The sequence below is a fragment of the Lemur catta genome, chromosome 2 (genome assembly GCF_020740605.2).
Source record: "Lemur catta isolate mLemCat1 chromosome 2, mLemCat1.pri, whole genome shotgun sequence".
Taxonomy (NCBI): domain Eukaryota; kingdom Metazoa; phylum Chordata; class Mammalia; order Primates; family Lemuridae; genus Lemur; species Lemur catta.
In genome coordinates, this window is record NC_059129.1 from 33852285 (window position 1) to 33870329 (window position 18045).

The 18045-nt window shown below is 41.4% G+C and overlaps 2 pseudogenes; one reads left to right on the forward strand and one right to left on the reverse strand.

Moving 5' to 3' along the window:
• The first annotated feature begins 1429 nt into the window (after positions 1-1429).
• LOC123633782 lies at positions 1430-1549 on the forward strand (annotated as a pseudogene).
• A 1796-nt stretch (positions 1550-3345) lies between these two features.
• LOC123632030 lies at positions 3346-16360 on the reverse strand (annotated as a pseudogene).
• Between the last annotated feature and the right edge of the window lie 1685 nt (positions 16361-18045).

Here is an 18045-nt window from a genome sequence, read left to right on the forward strand (position 1 = left end):
TGAACAGAATAAATATAACAATAAAGAAGACATTAAAAATCAAGATATAGACATATATCTTAATATAAAATCAAGAAATGTATAACAAAAAATGAAAAAAAGTTTCTAAATTTAAGGAAAAAAATCTTTGAAACTATACACACACCACGTACCTAAGAACATTTGGCCCAAACAACCAATACAAAGAAATATTCTAGTAAATTAACTAGACTTTCAGGAGATAAAAACATACTTTGAGCATCTATTGGAAATAGCTAGTGGCAGCCGGGCGCGGTGGCTCACTCCTGTAATCCTAGCACTTTGGGAGGACGAGGCAGGAGGATCGCTTGAGGCCAGGAGTTAGAGACCAGACTGAGTAAGAGCGAGACCCCTGTCTCTACCGAAAAAAAATTAGCCGGGTGTGGTTGGTGCAAGCCTGTAGTCCCAGCCACTTATGGGGCTGAAGCAGGAGTGTCACCTGAGGCCAGGAGTTTGAGGTTGCAGTGAGCTATGATGACATCACTGCACTCTAGCCTAGGTGACACCAAGATCCTGTCTCAAAAAAATTATCAAGTGGCTTATAAGAGGAATAAAATGAGGTCATTGCCAGACTTTAACAATGCCTTGCGCTAGAAGAAAATTGAGTAATATATTTAAGATATTCAAGAAAAAAAATGTGACCCAAGGATTTTATATCCAGCAAAACTGACTTTCAAATATAAAAAGCACAGACTATTATCTTTTTTTAAATGAAATAGTTACATTTTTTATTGTAACCCTTTACTAGTTCATTCCCAACCCCATCTTAACTTATTCAACACAAAGGGCCGGGCGCGGTGGCTCACTCCTGTAATCCTAGCACTCTGGAAGTTCGAGACCAGCCTGAGCAAGAGCGAGACCCTGTCTGTACTAAAAAAAAAATAGAAAGAAATTATCTGGCCAACTAAAAATATATATAGAAAAAATTAGCCTGGCATGGTGGCGCAAGCCTGTAGTCCCAGCTACCCGGGAGGCTGAGGCAGGAGGATCGCTTAAGCCCAGGAGTTTGAGGTTGCTGTGAGCTGGGCTGACGCCATGGCACTCACTCTAGCCTGGGCAACAGAGCGAGACTCTGTCTCAAAAAAAAAAAAAAAAAAAATTTTCAACACATAGATAGAGGCTTAGGAAAAAAAAATTTTAAAACAGACTGTCAAGAAAACCAAATCTTGGCCAGGCGTGGTGGCTCACACCTGTACTTCCAGTTACTTGGGAGGCTGAGGCAGGTGAATCAATCGCTTGAGCCCAGGAGTTTGAGGTTGCTGTGAACTAGGCTGACACCACGGCACTCTAGCCCAGGTGACAGAGCAAGACTCTGTCTCAAAAAAAAAAAAAAAAAAAAAAAATAAGAAAACCAAATCTTTTCTTTCCATGATAATACTGGCATCCTAGTGTTATTAAAAGAATCAGACACAGCACCTGTGTTTGCTTTTGCTTAACTTGTGGACAAAGACAGGTGTAAAAAATAAATCCTCTTTTGCAACCCAGAACTCATTGTTTGGTATGAGTTTTGATACAAATAAGAAGGAGCATTATGCCAAAAAAAAAAAAAATCACACAAAATCCACTGATTACCTAGGGGAATGAAAAGCAATGTCTGGTTTCTTATTAATGGAAGTATCCAGTGGTTACTTTATTGTATATTGCGTTGCATTTTAGTTCAGGCAGTGCAATAATTTAATGACTTTATGCATGGAAAACTAAGCTTGTCTTGAGTTTAAAAAAGAAAAAGTTAATAGCACCTATAGTTAAGGAAAGAAAACTGTAGTTCCTTTCTTTAGTACATTTATTTTTCAATTCATGAAATTGGAGCACATACAAGAAACAGGATAATAGTCACCAAGAGTGGTTAAAACTATGAACTATCATGCAATTGAAAATACCACATTTACGTTACAAGTATATACTTAAAAATAGAGCAATGGCAAGAAAATTGGACAATTAAAAAAACTTGTGAAAAGCAAATTTCGTAAGTTGTATTAAAATCATCTATTTTAACATCTTCAAAAAGTTGAATTAATTATTTTACATTAACATTCTGTAAGTTAAAATAAAGAGAATAATCAAGTTGTCTCATAGACTAGAAGGTGACTTATTATTAATTCCCTTTCATTTCTAAACCTCATCAAGCAGTCACTACATTTGTGAGGTAAGTCAGCCAAATGCTTGAAATTTAGATGACTTTTAAGATCTTCAATTTGTCTTGTTGAATATTTGCAATATTGACACAAATGAATCCCTTCAAATGAATGTGAATTTAAATTCTTGCAATATTCTAACATACTTGAAAAACTTTTCTCACTGTCATCATAAACATGAGAAAAACTTTAGTACATTCAATAGCTCCATGCCTGTCAACATTTGTATGAATTCTACTCTGAAAACCACATACTTCACATGCAAGGAAGTTTTCACATTTGTCAAAGGTAATTTTGCTTGAGAGGCTGTTCTGTCCCTGTCCTTTATTGTTATACTTATCAGTTAAGTCCCTTAATTTACATGGATGCTCACTTTCCACATGGCTATGCAAGTCTTCTGGATCATTCTTTTCATGTTCACAGAACTGACACGAGTTCTGCTCATCACAGCTGTGCTCCGGGCAATGCAGGTAGTGTTCACTGCTTGCAGGGACTGTACCTCACACTGCTCACACCAGTAGATGTGATCACGAAAATGGTGACTGCAATATGCAGGCTGAGGTTCTCAAAAATTACTGTCCTAAGACAGTCAATCACTGCAACTGTAGGGATCCTCTTTATGTAGTATAGTTTGGCATGTTCCATCAGAAGCATGTTAGTAGTAAAAATTTCCTTGCATACTCAACATGCATTTGAATCGGCACGTTAATGCTTCGGGATCACATGCTGCTTTAAATCAGAAAAATACCTGCTGTGAAACTTCACATTTTTTGGAAGCCACTGCTACTAACTGTCAGTAAAGACCATTCAAACCTTGGCTGTTGTCAAGAATTTTACCAAGTGCCCATCAATTCATGAGTGGAGTAATAAAATGTGGTAGGTACATGTATACCATGGAGTTCTACTCAGCCATAAAACAGCGAATTTGCAACCATCTGGATGGAACTGGAAGCGATTCTCCTAAGTGAAGTATCTCAAGAATGGAAAAACGAACACCAGTGGTAGCCCCTATTAAATTGGAGAGAACCGATGAGCACGTGCACACAGAGGGAAGTAAAACTCAGTGGAAGTCAACCAGGGGGGAGTGGGGAGGAGCGGAGAGGCAAAACCTAGCTGATGGGTGCTGTGCACACTATTTGGGTGATAGGCACACCTTTAGCGGGGGCCTCAAGCATTACAAAAAGGATCCATGTAACCTAAAACATTTGTACCCCCTTAATATTTTGAAATTAAAAAAAAAAGAATTTTATGAAGTTTAGCTGCTGGCTCTTCATCAGTGTGGTCTTGGAGACTCTCAGAGGAATTGTTTTCTGTCTCTATATGATGATCCTTGGAAACTGCATGCGCATCCATGGCAACTGGAGCATCTTCAGCCGTGTGAGCTTCTCCGTAGGACTCCCTGCTTGAGTGATTGAGGGGAGTCGTGTTCTTCATCACAGACATCAACATCAGCAGATTTTTCTGTAGGAAAGGCAGCGTGGTCTAGAACGCTAAGTACAGCACTGGGAACCAGGTAGTTCCAATTTCTGTTTCTGGCCTCGCTTCCATCTGTAAGTTTTGGCAAGTCATTTGACGTCTTGGTATCAGACTCATCATCTTTGTTGTAAAAATATTTTAAGTCTGGCTGTCTCATAGAACAGACACTGTAAGAATGATCAGAAAAAAATTCCATTGAATTCATCTGCAATTCTGCTTATTCCAGAGGAATCTGAACAATGAGAAGGGTGTAGAGTCTTCTGTTTTCTTTTTTGAGGATACTCATCCACATCTCTTCAATCAGCCCCCCAGGTTGCCACCGGTGGAGGGGCCACGGGGCCCTGCCCGCACAAGCACAGGCCATTATCCACACGCAGGAGCTTGGGGGGCGTTGTTCTCTGAGCTCTCGCTGAGGGATCTGCTGAAGGGCAAGCCCTGGAGAGTCAGAGTGACCGGCGAAGCACGTGTGAGTGCCGGGCACGGTGACGGGCATCGGAGATCCACACAGCTGGGTACAGCGCTAAGACTCAATAAGAGTTAAAAGGGAAGTATAATGGTCGTATGTTCTGACCATGCCTATGTAAAATGATTATTATAAAAAGAAGGGAATTATAGAAACAAGATGAATGGGAAAGAAAAAAAAAAGAAGGGAATAGGGAGAACATATATAAAAAACTTTTAAAAACTATTTTCAGGAATTATATTGGCAGTGATAGTATTAGTGTCGCTATTCTGAGACTGCTATACATGTAATGCAGGATAAAGCACATAAGCAATTATGGGACATTCTGATTCTATCAGACAGAAGGGTTTGAGTGAAAACATTGAATTTGAAGTAGAAGTAGTATTAGCATGAACTCAAGAGGTATCTTTATCTTTAAAAATGTATGTATACATATATATCACATACATACATTGTATATAATCCTAGAAAGACATATGTATTTATATATGTATGTATGCTTATATATATGTCCCTAGCGCTGTTGACTGAAAAGACGTAGAAACAATGACCCAATAACAATGCGGACGTGGTCTTTTTTTTTTTAAATTTGTATTTTATTTATCTTTCTTTAGAGACAGGGTCTCTCCCAGGCTGGAGTGCAGTGGCAGGATCATAGCTCACAGCAGCCTCAAACTCCTGGGCTCAAGGGATCCTCCTGCCTCAGCCTCCTGAGTAGCTGGGACTATAGGCACATGCTACTCTGCCCTGCTAATTTTTAAATGTTTTGTAGAGATGGGGTCTCCTGGCCTCAAGCCATCCTGGCTCCCATAGTGCTGGAATTACAGGCATGAGCCACCGTGCCCAGCCCAGATGTGGTCTTGAGGTCCTGAAATACCATTGCTCACTAGAAGAAACCAGAGCTTCTTGAAGAAATAGATGATTCCAGGTATGGGGTAAATGTAAGCAGGGGTGGGGAATTGTGGCCTTCTAGGTCCTTAAGTATAGCCTTTTGACTGAATCCAAATTTTACAGAACAAATTCTTTCATTTTTATTAATACATTTTTGTTCATCTTTTATATTTTTATTTTATTTTTAGAATGCCAAATAATAAAATAAGGTTAAATGAAATAATCCTCCCAGGTTGACCAGCACAATTAGAGTAAGCCATAAAGGCTAAATTGACAGCTGCTACACTCATGATTTAGTTCTAGCTTCTCCCGCCTGGCTGGCGCCATACCGCACAAGGCTGGTTGGCGAGAGTTTATGGGGGTCGAATATGCCAGCCTGTTACCAGCTTTTGACAGTGGTGCACTGTGTTTCTATTTGAAGTGGAATTTGTGATAGTTGCACAGCTCGGCAGTCCTTTTAAATTCTGTCTGTTTAACAGCGCATCATGTCAAAGAAGACCAAGAGAACTCTGAAGAAAACAGATTTTTTAATGAAGATTGGGAATTGTAATATTATTTTGTTTCTGCTAAAGATAAGATGATTTGCTTGCTTTGTGATACAATATCAACATTAAAGAAATTCAATGCTCATCAGCATTAGAACACTCATAAGGACCACAGATATTTTAAATTAGAGGGAGAGGTGCAAAATGTTGTATTGCAGAAATTGAAAGATGAAAATCAAAAGCAAACAATTCTTTCAAGCAGCAATAAGGCATGGAAATAATGCCACTGAAGCAACTTATACAGTAGCTTATACACTCGGGGAAAAAAGGGAAGCCATTCAGTGATGTAGAAATTGCAAAAGAATGCACTGGCGAAGTTGTAGGATGCTTAGACCCCAATAATGTTTCAAAGTACAAACAACTGCCTCTTCCAAGGAGAACCATAACAGGTGAGCAGCATGAATTAGCCTTCAACTTAACAGAACAACTTCATGCAATACTTCAAAAGGAAAAGATATATTCTTCAATCACTTTAGATGAATCAACTGATATACTGACTTGGCACAGGTTTTATACTTCATTCGAGTCATAATGGAAGATTTCCTTTGCTACGAAGAGTTACTCACTTTGGGTACTCTTGTGAACAGAACACGGGGAAGAGATATCTTCAATTTTCAAGATCAATGTGAAGTTTGGACTGAATTTGGTAAATGGAGCGAGTGTATGTACAGGTGGTCATCTTTCACAGCAGGAAAACATGAAGGGTTTATTGCACAGATAAAAAAAAGTATTAACAGATCCAGATGCTCTCATTTCTTTTCATTGTGTTTTGCACGAGCAAAATGTCTCTGCTAAAGCTACTATTTTAAGTGACACTTTGTAACAAGTTGTAAGTATTGTTAACTATATTCGTGCAAATGTAACACAGCATCATCAGTTTTGTAACAATGCTAAAGTTGAATGATCAGGTATTCAGTGTGGATTTGCCATATCATTCTAAAGTGTGTTCGCTATTTCAGGGACAGGTGTTAGCCAAAATTTTATCTCTGCAAGAACAGTTAAATTTTATGAAGAACAGAATCAGTAATGTGAACTTCTTAAAAGAATATTTCCATAGGAATGCAGCATTTCTGTGTGATATCATGTCTGAATATTTCTTTGCAAGGTAAAACTAAGTCTATATATGATATGTGGCAAAAAAATTCAAGCATTTCAAAAAAACCTATTTTTTTTCAATGTACTTATTCTTCAAAAGGAAATTTCAATGAACATTTTCCTCAGTTAGCAAAGGTCATTGATGAGCAGGATGATATATGTGAATCATTTGAAGAATACACAGCTGCTGTAGACCTATTAATTGGAGAACACAATGGAAAGGTTCACTGACTTTGAGAATTATGATATCACACATATTAGCATTACAGTCTCACCTACTTGATATCACCAAGGCACCTAAAGAACTGCAGATGGAACTGATTGAGCTCTCAGTAGGTGACATTTTAAAGTCATTGTTTGATGCTAAGAAAGATCCAATTGAAATATGGAAAAATGCAGTACAATACCCACATGTTCGGCAACATGCCCGAAAAATGCTTACTTCTTTTCAACCACTTATTGCTGAGAATCCACATTCTCCTACATAACCCAAATCCAGGTGACCTTAAGGTCACAAATGACTGATGCCCATCTAGAGGATCAGCTGAAACTGCAGACCTCCATGCTGCAACCAAATATTCAAATGCTTTCCAACAAAAAGCAGACACAACAAAGTAATTAAAAGGTTAGTTAACTTTAAAATTAACAGTTTTCATTTTTTGAAATTATTAAGTGCCTGGTAGTTTTATTTTACAAAATAATGTACATTTTAAAGTATATCTAATTGAAGTTTCCTAAATACGGCCTTATTTGATTACAGCTAAATTAATGCAGCCTTCGAACACGAAAGCTTCCCCAACCCTGAAGTAAAAGATGAAACTGGAATGGAACTTTGTCAGACCAGATCACAGGAGGCTCTCAAAGACTTCTACAGTTATGTCAAAAGGACTCAAGAGCTAACTTTGAAGAGGCTCTTACTGGCTAAAGGACAATTTGAGCCATGCTAAGAACGATACTTGCATGGATTGAAATCCATCAGTAATATTTAAACAAAAAAGGCTGGACCCTAATCCCAGCATTTTGGGAGGCTGAGGAAGGAAGATCGCTTGAGGTTAGGAATTCAAGACCAGCCTAGTCAACATAGCAAGACCCTGTCTCTACAAAAAGTAAAAAAAAATTACCCAGGCTGGTGGTGTGCACCTTTAGTGCCAGCTACTAGGGAGGCTGAGGCAGGAGGATCACTTGAGCCCAGGAGCTTGAGATTGCAGTGCGCTATGATGATGTCCCTGTACTCTACCCAGTGCAAGACTCTGTCTCAAAAAATATATATATTTCAAATCAATTCCTCTAATCATTGCTTTCCCAGAAAATTCTGCATGGACATAAAACTGAAGTGACTTCCTAATGTTTTGGATGGAACTGGAATCGAGGTGACTTCTGGATTTATATCACAGGGCAAGGTGAGAATTGCAAAAACATCATTAAGGCCATGCATAGCTTATAGCTGATAACTAACAAGCTTGTCCCGTATATTACACGGAGGGAATACTTCAGCCTGGACGATCAGGAAGTGCTTTGCAGAGAAGAGAGGATCTGAGGCACATCTCAAGTTAGGATTTGGATACTGGAAAAAGGGATGTAGTATAAGCAGATGGCACAGTACACATTAAAGCATAGAGATGGGAAAACACAAAAATATCTTCAGGGAATGTTCGTTCCTCTACTGACTGACTTCTTGTCATCCTTCAAGTCCAAATATTACTTTCTCAGAAAACCTTTCCTGTTTCTCCGAGACTAGGTCAGGTGCCCTGTTATGTGCTCTTAGCTCACTCTCATTTGCAACTCTACCCATAGCGGTAGTTCAACAGTGAATGGTGAAGTTGGTCATTTGGCGTCTCCTCCCCTAGAACGTAAGGCTTCCTGAAGGCAGGGACCCTGGTTGTCTGAGTCATATCACATGTCACTGCCGGCCCCTAAGCCTTGCATGGTAGACCCCCAATAAAAATTTGAGAAACTGAATGAGTGAACTCATTGGGCTGAAATGGAGAGTTTGCAAGAGACTTAAAGTTGGAAATTTTATTGGAAGCCAGATGGTGATGACCTAAAATGCTAGGGTTAAATGCTTAGTCTTTTTTTTTTTCTTTTTTTAAACAAGAGAAATGTATTGTCTCTAGTCTGGATTCTACAATCCCAAAATCAGTTACATTCACCAATTTACAGGTGCCCACAGGGCTGGTTCCTTCTGAGAGCTCTGTTCCAGGCTTCTCTCTTTGGCTCATACCTGGCTGTCTTGTCCACATGTCTTTTCACATTGTCTTCTTTCTATGTCTCTGTGTCCAACTTTCCCCTTTTTATAAGGATATCAGTCATAATGGATTAGGGCCCACCCAAATGACTTCATTTTAAGTTGTTTACCACTGCAAAAACCCCTATCTCCAAATAGGGTCACGTTCTGAGGTACTGGGGGTTAGGACTCCAACATAACTTCTCTGTGGAGGACACAATTCAGCCCGCAAAGCATGGTTAACTCCCACTTGACACTCAAGATTCAGTTCAGAGGTTTTATTTATTCGACAGGTTTCTGTGAGACTTCCCCTTTCCATCCTGAGAGATTGCTGTGTGTTTCCGTAGTAAGTTTGCTTTCCTCTCTCCCGGTATTTATTAAGCGATATTATAAGAGCTTGCACATTGTTTTTCTCCCAGTGGACTATGAATGCCTTTAAAAGCAGAGACACTCTAAATTATCTTTGTATTTCATATGCCTTGAACTATTTTTAGAATTAGTGATACAATAATCTATAATTTTCTAAGTCTTAATTTACCTTGGTCACATATCAAAATAAAATACCTTTAATATTTTTCAAAGACATATATATTACATACCAATAAATACATACATTTGAAATTTTTGATATTATGTAGGCAGTGTATCAATAGATTATCATCTAACAATAAATTCATCAGAACATCAACGTTTATTTTCTTAAGTAATAATATTTGGCTGGGCATGGTGGCTCCCATGCCTGTAATCCTAGCACTCTGGGAGGCCGAGGCAGGTGGATTGTTTGAGCTCAGGAGTTCAAGACCAGCCTGAGCAAGAGCGAGACCCCGCCTCTACTAAAAACAGAAAGAAATTATATGGACAGCTAAAAATATATACAGAAAAATTACCCGGGCATGGTGGCGCATGCCTGTAGTCCCAGCTACTCGGGAGGCTGAGGCAGGAGGATTGCTTGAGCCCAGGAGTTTGAGGTTGCTGTGAGCTAGGCTGACGCCACGGCACTCACTCTAGCCCGGGCAACAGAGAGAGACTCTGACTCAAAAAAAAAAAAAAAAAGTAATAATATTTGAATCTTATTTCAATGACATATTCTCTGTAAGTGGGTTGCAAAGTGCATCCACAGCAACATCATCCTATTTTGCTGAAAATTTTGAAGCATGGTTGATCTGACTGGGTTGGGGTGGGTGGCTGCAGTGCTGTCCTTTTGCCTGCCCTTGAGATGCGTGAGTGGCCCCCAAAGTCCTCTCCGTAATCCCAGGGCTGAATGGAAGACAGGGCAAAAATCACTGATCTGTACCACAGAAAGTGCAGACTATAGACACATACTGCTTTCTTTGTTTTAATCCCAAAGGAGTTTGACACATACTGCTTTCTTAAAACACTTGTTTCCTCTATTAATCAAAAATTATAATCTGTGAATTTTAGCCCATATATTTTTGTATTCAATATTTAACTTTCTACTGTTACGATCTAAGTATGTATACATACAGTTCAGAATTTCAGCTGTCACAATTTAAACCACTACAATAGTTTTCATTAAATTAATGGAACCAATCAACCTGTTCTTGGCACTGTGATAAGAATAAGTGTTTCTTCTGGATTCCAGGAATCCCAGAGAAAAAGTGGAGCTCAATTTTAACAACTAGACCAATATTCCTGGTTATCATATCTGCTCCTTCTACCTTTCCATACCCTGGTTTTCTAAAACTTTTTATTGTGGTAAAATATACATAAAATTTGCCATTTTAACCATTAAGTACATTCACATCATTGTGCAACCATCACCACCATCATCTCCAGAGCTTTTTCGCCTTCCCAAACACAAACTCTGCATTGATTAAACAATTAGTCCCCATTTCTCCCTCTCCCAGCCGTGGGCACCTGCCATTCTACTTTCTGTCTTTATGAATTTAACTATATATATTTTCCATCCTTTCACTTTCAATCCATTTGTGCCTTGGATCTAAACTGAATCTCTTGTAGATAGTGTATAATTGGATGATGTTTTTAAAATCCATTCTGTCAATCTATGCCCTTTGATTGGGGAGTTTAAACCATTTACATTTAAAGTAGTTACCAGTAGGAAAGGACTTATTTTTGCCATTTTGTTATTTGTTTTCTGTATGTCTTAGGTTTTTTTGTCCCTGTTTCTTCCATTACTGATGTCCTTTTTCTTTAGGTGATTTTTTGTTGTGACATGTTGTAATTCCCTTCTCTTTCCTTTTGTGTATATTCTGGATGTTTTCTTTGTGGTTACCATAGGGATTATATATTATATTAAATATAACATCCTAAGGTTATAACAATCTATTTTTCCCTTTTTTATTGTGGTAAAACACACATACAATTTACCATCTTAACTATTTTTTAAGTGTGTAGGCCAGTGGTCGTGAATATAGTCAAAATGTTGTGAACCATCACTACTATCTATACCTTTCCATTTTGGAAAACTGAAACTCTACAACTATTAAATAATAACTCCCTAAGCCTCCCTACCCCCAACCCCTGGCAATCACCATTTTATTTTCTGTCTCTATGATTTTGACTATGCTAAGTATTTTGTATAAGTGGAATCATACAGTAGTTTTCTTTCTGTGACTAGTTTATTTCACCCAGCATAATATTCCCAGGGATCATCCATATTGTAGCATGTGTCAGAATTTCCTTCCTTTTTATGGCTGAATAATATTCCATTGTATTATATGTCACATTTGGTTTATCCATTTATCCACTGATGGAGACTTGGGTTGTTTCCATGTTTTAGCTACTGTGAATGATGCTGCTGTGAACATGGGTATACAAATATATCTTCAAGAACCTGCTGTCAATTATTTTGTGTATACAGTCATCTTTCTGTATCCATGGAGGATTGGTTTCAGCATCTTTTTTTTTTTTTTTTTTTGAGACAGAATCTTGCTCTTTTGCCCTGGTTAGAGTGCCATGGCATCAGCCTAGCTCACAGCAACCTCAAACTTCTGGGCTTAAGCGATCCTTCTGCCTCAGCCTCCCGAGTAGCTGGGACTAAAACTGTTCCATCCACCATGCCTGGCTAATTTTTTTTTTCTATATATATTTTTAGCTGACTAGATAGATCATTTCTTTCTATTTTTAGTAGAGATGGGGTCTCGCTCTTGCTCAGGCTGGTTTCGAACTCCTGACCTCGAGCAATCCACCCGCTTCGGCCTCCCAGAGTGTTAGGATTACAGGCGTGAGGCACCGCGCCTGGCCCCAGAATCAGCTTTAAAGTCTAAGCTCCAAAGTCCTATCTAAATCATATATGGGTGAGACTCAAGGCACAATTCATCCTGAGGTAAATTTCCCTCCAGTTTTTTTTTTTTTTTTTTGAGACAGAGTCTCACTTTGTTGCCCGGGCTAGAGTGAGTGCCGTGGTGTCAGCCTAGCTCACAGCAACCTCAAACTCCTGGGCTTAAGCGATCCTCCTACCTCAGCCTCTGGAGTAGCTGGGACTACAGGCATGTGCCACCATACCCGGCTAATTTTTTCTATATATATTTTTAGTTGTCCAGATAATTTTTATTTCTATTTTTAGTAGAGACGGGGGTCTCGCTCAGGCTGGTCTCGAACTCCTGACCTTGAGCGATCCACCCGCCTTGGCCTCCCAGAGGGCTAGGATTACAGGCGTGAGCCACCACGCCCGGCCTCCCTCCAGTTTTGAGTCTGTGAAATCAAACAAGTTATGTACTTCCAAAGTACAATGGTGGGACAGAGATAGGACAGACATTCCCATTCCAAAATGGAGAAATGGGGGAGAGAAAAAGAAAGAGGTAACAGTTCCCAAGGAGGTCCAAAACCTAACAAGGGGCTGGGCATGGTGGATCACACCTGTAATCCTAGCACTCTGGGAGGCTGGGGTGGGAGGATCGCTTGAGCTCAGGAGTTGAAGACCAGCCTGAGGCAGAGCGAGACCCTGTCTCTACGAAGAACAGATAAATTAACCAGGTGTGGTGGCATGTGCCTATAGTCCCAGATATCCAGGAGGCTGAGGCAAGAGGATCGCTTGAGCCCAGGAGTTTGAGGTTGCTGTGGCTATGATGATGTCACTGCACTCTACCCAGGGTGACAGAGTGAGACTCTGTCTCAAAAACAAACAAACAAAAAGCCCCAACAAGGCAAACAACATTAAATATTAAGATTTGAGAATAATCTTTGATTCCACATCCCTCCTTCCAGACACACTGGGACCAAGGTTGGGCCCCAAGATCTTGAGCAGTCCTGCTTCCATGGCTTTGCTGAGTGCTCTACAGCACCCTTTGAACTCTAGGTGAGGGCAGTGCCTCCATTGCTCTTGCGCTGCGTGAGCCTACAGAGTTAGCGCCACACGAATGCCACCCAAGCTCATGGTCTGCACCCTCCACACACTGCGGGGTGGCTGAGGAGCCCTGCACTGGATGCCAGAGCAGAGACCTGGGGTGGCGCTGGACAGCCTCGAAGATCTCTGAAATACCTTTGAGGTCATTCTCCCACTGCATATATTTTTCTTTTTTCTCTCTTCTTCTTTTTTTTAGAGACAGGGTCTTGCACTGTTGCACAGGCTGGAGAGCAGTGGTGCAATTATAGCTCACTGTAACCTCAAGTTCCAGGGCTCAAGCGGTCCTCCTGCCTCAGCCTCCTGAGTAGCTGAGACTACAGACACGTGTCACCACACCCAGCTAACTGAAAAAAAATTTTTTGTAGAGATAGGGTCTCACCATGTTGCTCAGGCTCATCCCAAACTCCTGGCCTCCCAAAGTGCTGGGATTACAGACAGGAGCCACCAGGTTTTGCCCCATCCTCCGTTGTCTTGATGAATAACACCAGGCTACCTTCTATCCATATTCATCTCCTTATCAAATGGTCACTTGGCCACACCCTTGGCTTGCCCTTGAGAGAAAACCATGCTTTTTATTCTTTACATGGCCGGGCCAAGAATTTACCAAATCTTTGTGATCCACTTCCCTTTTAGTTATTGTTGGGAGCGGTCTCTGATTACGGGTGAGCACATAGCCAATAGAATCATTGCTGGGAGCCTTGTCAGGGCCCTCTACCAATCACTTCCCGCCACGACTACCTGCAATGGTATATAAGCCCACTGTCCTTCCTGTTCGGGGTCTCTCGCCATGTAACTAGACTAGATGCCTCATTAAACTGCTGTTGGAAGAACTCCAGTTTGTTGCGTCGTCCTTGCAGGCGAGTGCGGCGCGACAAGTTATAAATTAAATTCTATCTTTAAATTGTTTCTCTCTTCTCACACTTTCCTGTGAGTGGTTAAGAAAAGCCACACAGCACCCTGAACACTTTGCTGCTTAGAGGTTCCTTTCCACCAAATACCCTCGTTCACCACTCTTAAATTATGCCTTCTGTGAAGTCCTAGGACATGAACATAATTCAGCCAAGTTCTTTACTACTTTATAGCAAGGATGTTCCTTTCCCTAGTTTTCAATACCTTGTTCCTTGTTTCTATCCGAGACTTCATCAGAATAATCTCCACTGTCAGGACCACTTCAGTAATCTCTAAAAAGAACAAGACTTTCCCCGTAGCTCTTTTCATCACCAGAATTGCCCTTAGTGCTGCATTCAGGACAATCTAGGTTTTTTCCAGCCTTCACTTTAAAACTGTTCCAGCCTCTACCTGCTACCCAGTTCCAAAGCCACTTCTGCATTTTTAGATATTTCTTGCAGCAACACTCTACTTCTCAGGTACCAGTTTCTGTCATCGTCCACTTTGTGCTGCTGTAACAAGGAAACAGACTGGGTCATTCATAAGGAACAGAAATTTATTTCTCACAGTTCTGGAGGCTGGGAAGTCCAAGATCAAGGTGCCGGCATCTGGTGTGGGCCTTCTGGCTGTGTCCTCACACGGTGGAAGGCAGAAGGGCCAAGAGAGAGAAGAGACAAACAGTGTCCTCATATGGCAGAAGAGCAGAGAACACTTTCGGGGCTCAGAAACCAATACCCCAAAATACGGCACTTTGATACACTGAACTGAAGAACAGGCCTCTCAAGGTCTCTCTGACCTTCACCGGCATCCCCCGTCTCTCAATTCTTTCTCCCAAAGCATAGGATGAAGTTACCCTCTGAAGTTCCCGTATCTGCCTAAAGTCTGCACCTGCCAAACAAGAAAACAATTACTAGTCCCTTCCTTGAGTTTTCACTAACTGAACTCATGTCATGGGAAGAAAGATTGAAGTCTATCAGTGCACCCAGACAGACTTTTGTCACAAACCATTGTCTGCCCTGCGGGCCCAACAGACTTTGTCCCAGGCCATTCATTGTACTGTTCTTCAAGCCCACTGAGTTCCCCTAAAAATCATTCACTACCTGCCTAAAATCAACACTGCCCATCTCCCTTTCCCCTAAGAAGGGTGTATAACCATCTGCATTTGCACAGTGGGGTAACCACTGATTTTCTCCGTGTGTGGTAATAAATTTGTATGCCGTTTTTCCTATTAATCTACCTTTTGTGAGTTTATTTCACAACCAATCTTCAGAGGGCAAAGGGGAACTTTTTCCTTGGCCCCAGCAACCCACTCCCCAAGCCCGTTTTACAGCAGCATTAATCCCTTCACGAGGACGGAGCCCTCACGACCTAAGCACCTATGAGGCCCCACCTCCCAACACTGTTGCGCTGGGGATTAAGTTTCCAACACACGAATTTTGGTGGGGACAAAAACATTCAACCATAGCACTAAATCTTCTCGTGTATTTTCTGAGCATGTATCTCACTTGGGCCTATGTGGCCTTTTTGAGTCCCCTCTATACACGGCTGCTTTCATGTCTTAATTTCTCAAAGTCTCAGGCCAGCTTCTCCTTGAGGCCTTAGCTGGTCTGCGGTGTCTCCACCCACAGTCTTGCCCAGGCGTCTGCAGGTCTCGTCTTCCTGTAGCTTTGGTAGGCAGCGCCTACCACTTCGCACTGTGCCCCACCCCTGCGCCCTTCAGAGCTCCAGCTGGGGAGGTAGAAACTAGCCCTGCAGACAGCCCCCCCGACAAGTTAGAACACTGCAGATAAGGTTTGCTTTGCTCCCTCCAGTTTGAGGGAGGATTTGGGGACCGCACTATGGCCTCCTCCAGACCAAGAATGTGCCATGCTGAGGAGGTGGTAGAGCAAGGTAAGCAAAAATGCCACGACCTTTCCAACTGCTTTGCATATGGCTTTTTCTTGATCGGCCGTTCATCTGGATACTGTCGACATTTGACTGTTTTCCTGAGCTCCACAACACTTAAGCCAGTGTTTGGTTGTTTTTGGTCTCTCCATGGGGGAAAAAGAGCTTTGAGTCTCCTAGTCTGCCATTTTGCTGATGTCACTGTATCCAGATTTTTTCTTAATGCCATAGGAAGCCTTTTTTGAGTTGAGGATAGATAGTATTTCTGGGGTATTAAGAATGGGCAGGGTGCACAATGGATCAGAGAAGAAACAGTGCTGGCATCAACTAACCTGTCTCGTCACACAGGCCATATGCAATCTGAGGTTTGACTTTGTGGTCCAAGTATACTGCACTGAGCTTGGCACATACCATGTGCTCAACAAACCTTTGTTGCTGAGGACACCCAAAACTGTAGTAATAGTGACTGAACACAGAATCCTCAACGTAGCGCACACTGCACGGCAGGTGAGGCGGCCAGGACTAAGTTCACCCCGTGAGACTTCTGCGTCATGCTGGAGGGCCGCACCCCACCGGGATTTGCTAAGCCAGCTCTTAAAGCACCCATGGAAAGAGCCTAAATGATCTGCAGAAAAGTAGGCCACACTGAGGACCCTGTGGAGGAAAGCTCTCTTCCTGACTCTAGAACCTTCTAAATTAGCGGTCAGCAAATTATAGTTTGCTGCCTAATTTTGGGGAATAAAGTTTTACTGGAACACAAACTCATCTGTTTATGTACTGTATATGGTTGCTTTTGTGCTATACCAGCAATCATATGATCTGCAAAACCTAAAACGCTTGCTGGTCCTTTACAGAAGATTTGCTGACTCCTGATCTAAACAAACTGTGAGGAGTTGGGCACGGTGGCTCACACCTGTAATCCCAGCAACTTGGGAGGCTCAGGCGGGAGGTTTGCTTGAGGCCAGGAGTTCAAGACCAACCTGGGCAATACAGTGAGATCCTGTCTCTATAAATAATTTTTAAAAATAGCCAGGCATGGTGGTGTGCACCTGTAGTTTCAGCTACTCAGGAGGCCGAGGCAGGAGGGTCACTGGAGCCCAGGGACATCAATCTTCTGCTCATGGTGCTCCTAGTTCTCAGGCCTTCAGACCCAGACTGGAATCCACACCACTGGCTCTCCAACTCTCAGGCCTTCAAATTATACCACGGGCTTTCCTGGGTCTCTAGCTTGCAGGCTTCCCAGCCTCTACGATCATGTGAGCCATAACATAATAAATGTCTTCCTAGAGGTATATGGAAACCCTAATACTCACCTTTCACTACGCTATAAATTCTTGAGAGCTAGTGTGGCTACACAATAGATTAGGGAAATGACACCTATTAATTCACGAATGAGCCCTGAATAAATGGGAAGCCCTCTAAGGTGGCAGCAGGTCATAATGTGACTTTTAAGCAAAAGAGGCAAGGAAAAATTTTCAATAAACCTCAAACTGGGTATCTATTTAATTTTTCAAGAATTTAGTAGTACCTTCCTAAAAAATTTCTCCATGTTAAAAACCAGAGGTTTCCCCACCAAAAAGTCCCCAAACACATGTCTACTCTTTACCCTAGTTGCTGGTGAACTAAGAAGACCACAAAAGTCAGGAATAATAAAGGAAGGCTATGTTAATGGAAAAAAAACCCAAACTCTGTAAAATTATTTAAAGAGGCTTATTCTGAGCCAAGTATGTGTGACTGCACCCTGGGGAGCCAAGCCCAAGAAGTCTTGAGCGACTGGTCCCAAGGCAATAGGGCTACAGTTTGGTTTTATATTTTAGGGAGACAGGAATTGCAGGTAAATACACTGGTTTGGCCTGAAAATGTGGGACATCTAGAAGTGGGGGCTTACAGGTTATAGGTGGGTTCAAAGACTCTTAGATCTGAAATTGGTTAAAGAAATAAAACTTTGTCTAAAAGCTTGGGATATTTTAAGATAAGGAAGTCTGCTAAATCAGAAAGTCACAGTACACTGACTCAGCCTGCGTGTGATTTAGCCTTTGCCTTGCATGGCCTTAAGTCCTGTTAATAATTTAGTATCTTATTGTCACAAAGAGTCTGTT